Raw genomic sequence first — 7,500 nt, 5'->3', positions numbered from 1 at the left:
CACCAAGTCTCTCCCCACCCCCCACACCCCCACCCCTAACCCTATCCTCCCCCACCTCTAATCTTCCCACCTCCATCCACCCACTCTCTCACCCTTTTTAACCTCTGCCCCCCCCACCCCCCACCCCCCAACCCTATCCTCCCCCGCCACCAATCTTCCAACCTCCATCCACCCACTCTCTCACCCTTTTTAACCTCTGACCCCCCCCCTCACCCCCCCCCCCCCACACACACACACACCTCCCTCCCTCACTCTTTCTGACCTCTCTCCCTATCACCCCACCCCAAGATTCACCCCCAACAAACGTGAATCACCACGTGCCATATATACACCTTCGGGCGCGGATTGGCCTGACCAGTCATCTGCGCACCCACAGAGCCCAACCCACCCACCCCCAGGATGACTAGATAGTCCTCGTCGATCCCGACGGACGAACCACATACACCTAATATACTTATATAACTATGTCATGACACCCAGCGCTCCCACCTACCCCCTTACCCCCCCCCCCCCTCCCAACCCCTACAGGATGTGAGGACTCAGCAGCAAGCCCAGCAACCCAGGGATGCTCCCCGATAACTGAACGAAGCCCTGCCTGGAAACCACTGATCACCTCACTTCAAACAGGGGAAGAGGGGGTGGGGAAGGGGGGTGGGGACTTCAACAGTCGCAGAAGCATCTCTCTCTCTCTCTCTCTCTCTCTCTCTCTCTCTCCACACACACACACACATGCACGCACACACACACACACGCCCACCACATCCACCGATACGGACCCCTCTCTCTCTCTCCATATCTATCTATATCAATCTATCCATCTATTTATATATTATATACATCTTTGTTAGTTATTTATGCACAGCAGACTGTATTCAGAAAAAAAAATGAAGCCATGTCACCCATGAAATAAAGTGATCATTGTTGATGAGTGCGATTTTTGATCAAGTCTGGCACAACTTTACGGCCGGGGTGGTTGGCAGGTGGAGTAAGGGACACTGTATGACATCGAATGAAGAGGTTGTGCCGGATTTGACGGGAAACACCACGACCTCTCTGTCTCTTGTTGGTTCCTCTGCGTCAGTCTCTCTACCCCCTCCCTTCCTCTTGCTCTTTTTTCTGTCTTGGATTTGACGGACGCAACAGCCGAGTGGTTAATTAACTCTCTCCATACGAACGGCGAAAGAGAAGACGTTAACAGCGTCTCACCCCAATTACCACCATCAAAATATTGCAAGCGGAAGGCTCTTATACTGGAGAGGTGAATGTTGACAAAGAATACCACAATTCTGACGACGGAAGCTAAAAGGTTGGGTCATTGAGACACCCACTGGACATCCGAGGGGTCTGTGTAGAGGAGAAGAGAGGACTGGGCGTACTGAGTGAGTTAAAGCGTTGGACTTTCAATCTTAGGGTCCCGGGTGCGAATCCCGGTTACGGCGCCTGGTGGGTAAAGGGTGTAGATTCCCCCCCCCCCCCGGCCCCCCCATCCCCCCCCAGGTCAGCAGATGTGTAGACTGACTAGTGCCTGAACCCCCTTCGTGTGTTATACGAAGACAGAAGATTAATTACGCACGTTATAGATCTCGTAATCCATGTCAGCGTCCGGTGGGTTATGGAAACAAGAACATCCTCGACTGACATGCATCCACCACCCCCACCCCCCGAAAAGGACAGTATGCCTACATAGCACGGGTAAAAACGGTAATAAACGTAACAGCCCACATGTACATGCGAGTGAACGTGAGAGTGGCTAGCCAACGAAGAAGAAGAAGAAGGAGACTCTCTTTCATTCGAAATAAAGCTGAGAGTGTGTGTATGTGTGCAGGGGGGGTGAATATTTGTTTTAAATAATGTTTGGTATTTTGTGTTCAATTTTTCTTCTTTTTTTTTTTTTTGATACGTATGTGTTCTATTAATTTTGTAAACACCTAGGGCTTATTTTCAAGATTAGGCGTAAATGCTCACAATAAAGAAGAAGAAGAGAGTAGGGTATACGGTAGGGATGTGGGGGTGGGGGTGGGGGTTGGGGGGTTGGGGGGGGGGGAAAACGCTATCGTTGCCAAGAATCAGAATACTCTGTTCTTTGTCCCAGTGACGTAACCATAAGGTATACACCCTTTCCATATATCATTTGAGATAATTTGAAGACAACCTTACAATCCCTTCCCCCTAACCTCCCCCCACCACCCTTCTTCTACACCCCCCCACCCCCCTCCACCAACCCCCCCCAGCTGTCCAATCGTGTGCCTGCTCATTAAAAAAAAAAAAGTAGGTCAGAAAAAAGGGGCCAGTACTGACACGACAGTTGATGGACACAGGCAGCTCTCCGGTACTAAAGATATAAATGGTACTCACCCATCACTGCACGTATCCACGGCCATCTTGACAGTACGCACGTACGCCTCGAATATAAATGGAATCTGAAAACAGAAGAAAAAATAGTTTTGAGGAATGGATTTGTACGACAGGTTTTTTTTTTTTTTTTTTTAAAAAGAAAGAAAGAAAGAAAGAAAAAGCCTATATTTCCGGGTTGTGGCTGGTGTGTGTATGTGTGCTGTGTGCGTGCGTGCGCACTTGCTTGCAGTGTGCTCTATGCGTGCCTACGTGGTGTGTGTGTGTGTGTGTGTGTGTGTGTGTGTGTGTGTGTGTGTGGAAGCACGCGCAAAGAAGTGTGTATATATCCGTGTGCACGCTCTTCGTTATTAATTGGTATTTCTTAGTTTCATTGTACCGTAAAACTTATTGAAATATGAGTTTCACTTACGGTCTAAAAAGGAAATATTCTCTCTCTCTCTCTCTCTCTCTCTCTGTGTGTGTGTGTGTGTGTGTGTGTGTACATATACATATCTATCTGTATATATCACACAGCGGTTAAACATGCAAATATGTTGTCCCCAACCTTCTCAACTACTGGATGCAACAAACACTTGACTCCTCAGTGACTTCTACGTACCTGTAGTGTATTTCCACCGTCTGAACCTGCTGGTACTTTAGTGCTGCATCTATCGTATCGCACGTCACTGTTACCACAGAACTTGTGTGTATATGGTGTTTGCTGGTATTGTACCCACTGTCCAGACACGAACTCCCCCCAAAAAACATGGGCCTACATGCTACTCGCCTCGTTACAGCGATGAAGTCAGTCCCATGTACGGACAGTCAGAGAGATTATGATTATAATTATTATTGTCTGTCTGTCGCGAACCAGTTAGACTTCTTCTTCATTCTTCTGTGTTCGTGGGCTGCAACTCCCACGTTCACTCGTATATGCGCGAGTGGGCTTTTACGTGTATGACCGTTTTTAACCCGCCATGTAGGCAGCCATACTCCGCTTTCGGGGGTGTGCATGCTGGGTATGTTCTTCTTTCCATAACACACCGAACGCTGACATGGATTACAGGATCTTTAACGTGCGTATTTGATCTTCTGCTTGCGTATACACACGGAGGGGGTTCAGGCACTAGCAGGTCTGCACATATGTTGACCTGAGAGATCGGAAAAATCTCCACCCTTTACCCACCAGGCGCCGTCACCGTGATTCGAACCCGGGACCCTCAGATTGAAAGTCCAACGCTTTAACCGCTCGGCTATTGCGCCCGTCGAACCAGTTAGACAAATCTCCATCACCACTGACACACTGCGAAACCTGGCTGATTTTTGTTTCTCCTTCATCATCACCATCCTCCTCTCCTCCTCCTCATTATCATTATCGTCATCATCAAATTCTTCTTCTTCTTCTCTTTCGTTCCTTCTTGTTTTCATTCACGTGAGTCGCTTTCAGTTCACCCGGCAGACGAAATTTCAAACACGTATTCAGTGTTAGTATGTTGGTTGGTTTTCAGATGACTTGTTTTCAATGTAATGGGTAAATCAAATGTTTGATTCAAAGAGGAATTTAATGCGTTAGCTGTGTAAATGTAGAGTACGGTTTTCTTTCTTTCTTTTTGAGTTCTTTGACTGAAATTGACGTTCGCTCGCATGTACGAGTTGGCCTTTACCTGTATGATTGTTTTTGCTCTGCTGTTAAGGCAGCCATACTCCGATTTCGGGGGTTGTGTAATAAATATCATCATCAACGACTGATAGTTTATTGCCTGATCTTTTGCTCTTTGCAAAAGGAACTCTATACTACCCCCCCCCCACCCCCCCGCCCCCCTCTTTCATTTTTACCCCCTCTACTCTTCACTCCACAACCCTTACTCCTTCCTTCCCACCCAACTCCAAATCTTCCCTCCCCACCCCCCCACCCCATCCCACAACCCCTTCCCCACCTCATCCCCCGGGAGACTTGTCATCTCGGTTAAAAAGGTCTTGTATGTCTCGTACCCCACTTTCTAAAAATAGATGGATAGCGCATGCCTTCTTTGAGCCCCTTTGCTGACTGAAGCCAGCGGAAGTGTTCAATCAGCCATTTTGCTTCTCGTATCAGTATGGCGCGAAGCGGTGACTGCATATGTGTAGCCGAGCGCTCAGCTTTCACTTGCTCGCGGCGTTAGTTAAGCTGACACTCCTGTGGGTGTCTCCACTGCAAGTTTGCGCCATGTGTTACTGCACTGCTTTCCTGTAATAACTTTGGTAGATAAACCATCACTGGAAGAGCATGTAGGAACAGTCAGCATAGGCGGCAGAACAATCACAAACCTACGTTTTGCCGACGACATTGATGGACTGGCTGGAAAAGAAGAAGAACTGGCAAGCCTGGTCAAACATCTAGACAAAGCCTCCACATCGTATGGAATGCAAATCAGTGCGGAGAAAACCAAACTGATGACTAACAACACCAACGGCATCAGCATTGACATCAAAGTCAACGACGAAAAGCTTAAAACAGTCCACAGCTTCAAATATCTGGGAGCAATCGTGTCAGATGAAGGATCTAAACCAGAAGTACTCTCGAGAATTGCCCAAACAACAATGGCACTCAACAAGCTGAACACCATCTGGAACAACAAAAACATCGCTCTCAGCTCAAAAATCAGACTGATGCGTTCCCTGGTTATATCACTATTGCTCTACGCCTGCGAGACTTGGACCCTGACTGCAGACATCGAGAGAAGAATCCAAGCTGTCGAGATTAGATGCTTTCGTAGACTACTTGGCATCTCCTACAGAGACCACATCACTAACACGGAAGTGAAGAACAGAATCAAGCAAAGTATTGGACCCTACGAAGACCTTCTGTCCATAGTGAAAAAACGCAAACTTAGGTGGTATGGACACATCTCCCGATCATCTGGTCTTGCCAAAACGTTCCTGCAAGGCACCGTACAAGGAGGCAGAAGGAGAGGACGGCAGAAGAAGAGATGGGAAGACAACATCCGGGGGTGGACAGGCTTGACGCTCGGTGACGCCCTGAGGAAATCAGAAAACCGTGAAGAGTGGAGAGGGGTGGTGGCCAGGTCAGCAGCGGTGCCCCAACGGTCTGAACCCAGACTACGGGAGAGGTGAAGGTGAAGGTGAAGATAAACCATTGGCAGATTTCAATCAAGACACACCATTTGGCATGTCGTGGGGGCAAGCATAATACGATTTCATCGAAGATACACGGTTACAGTTCAGAAACTACCACCCGTTAGCAGACGACTTGTCAACGGACTGACGGCCGGATACGAGAAACAATATGGCGTCCAGTCGGCTTCAGCTTTCCTGGCCAATGAGCTATCCATGTATTTTTAAAGCAATGGTCGTACCCCGCTGACCTGTACTGACTTTAAACTCTTTTCCTGTTAGCGCTGTTTTCTTCTTCTTCTTCTTATCTTGACAGGCAGGGAGACGGAACAGAGAACGGAAAGAATGACGATGTGACAAACTGGAGACGTGACCTATCCATCTTTATTATCAAAACACCTTGTCGGGAGTGGTGAGGGAGGGAAAGGAGGAGACGGAGGGGAGGGGGGGTGGGAGGCTACATCGTCCAAGATGTGAGGTAACGAAAAAAAAGAAAAAAGAAAAAAAAAAGAGTAGTATAGAGTTCCATAATTATAAAGATATCTCCTATCTTGTTCATATTATGAGAAGTGTCCTTAGTTTTGTCCTCTCTCTCTCTCTCTCTCTCTCTCTCTCTCTCTCTCTCTCTATATATATATATATATATATATATATATATGTGTGTGTGTGTGTGTGTGTGTGTGTGTGTGTGTGTCTTTATTTCTGTCTGTCTTTCACATAGTATCGTTGTTGTGCTTATGTTTGTCTCCCCCTGTTGTTTGTGCAGTTTATAATAATGAAGGAAAGAGTCCAGAAAATGCAATAATTATGTATATCCTATATCCTCCTTCTCAGTATATATATGTCATAATTATGTATATCCTATATCCTCTTCAGTTCTATATATATGTCATAATTATGCATATCCTCCTTATATATATATATATATATATATCTATATATATATATATATCTTAATCATGTATATCCTATATCCTCCTTCTATATATATATATATATCTTAATCATGTATATCCTATATCCTCCTTCTATATATATATATATATATATATATATATGTCATAATTATGTATATCCTATACCCTCCTTCTATATATATGTCATAATTATGTATATCCTCCTTCTCTCTCTATATATATATGTATATATATATATCTATCTATCTATATATCTATATATATATATGTGTGTGTGTGTCATAATTATGTATACCCTATATCCTCCTTCTATATACATGTCATAATCATGTATATCCTATATCTTCCAAAAAGATTGAGTGCTCGACCGTTTATATAACAGGGACCACGTACTAACTCTTACCCCCCCCCCCCCCAAGCCCCCTCCCCCTCACTTGTAATCCACCCTTCAACCCCCCCCCCCCCCCGCCCCCCAACCCCCTTCCCCTTTTACCTATTATTTAACAGGACACACATTCCTCCGTTTCGGAGTGACGAGATAAGGGAGACAAACCGGAATTACCTCCCGTCCTTACATTCCCCCCCCCCCCCCCCTCCGACCCCCCGCAACCCCTACGCCGCCCTCCCCCTCCCACACACACACACACACACGGAACACTCACCCCCCCCCCCCCCACACACACACACACACGGAACACTCACCCCCCCCCCCCCCCCCCCCCACACACACACACACCCTCCTTCCCTGCATTCCGCGTTCTCACGTTCTCCCCCTCTCACACCTATACATCAAGTCCGTCGACTCAGTGAGCCAGGAAGAATGGAATGCCTTCCCTCAGCAGTCCTGGTATAATTTTTTATACCTCTGTGTAAAGCGATGGACTGGTCTGCTCAGTACTATGTAGTTCCCCGCAATGGGTTCAGTTGTGGTTTGTGTTGTGGTTGTTGTGGTGGTGGTGGTGGTTTTGGTGTGTGTGTGTGTGTGTGTGTGTGTGTGTGTGTGTGTGTGTGTGTCCCTCTCTCTCTCTCTCTCTCTCTATCTGTGTGTGTGTGTGTGTGTGTGTGTGTGTGTCCGTCGCTCTCTCTCTATCTGTGTGTGCGTGTGCGAGTGCATGTGTGTATGTGTGTGTGTTTG

Source organism: Babylonia areolata, chromosome 7 (assembly GCF_041734735.1).
Source record: "Babylonia areolata isolate BAREFJ2019XMU chromosome 7, ASM4173473v1, whole genome shotgun sequence".
Lineage (NCBI taxonomy): Eukaryota > Metazoa > Mollusca > Gastropoda > Neogastropoda > Buccinidae > Babylonia > Babylonia areolata.
The sequence above is the reverse complement of the archived record's forward strand: the minus strand, read 5'-3'. Positions refer to the sequence as shown.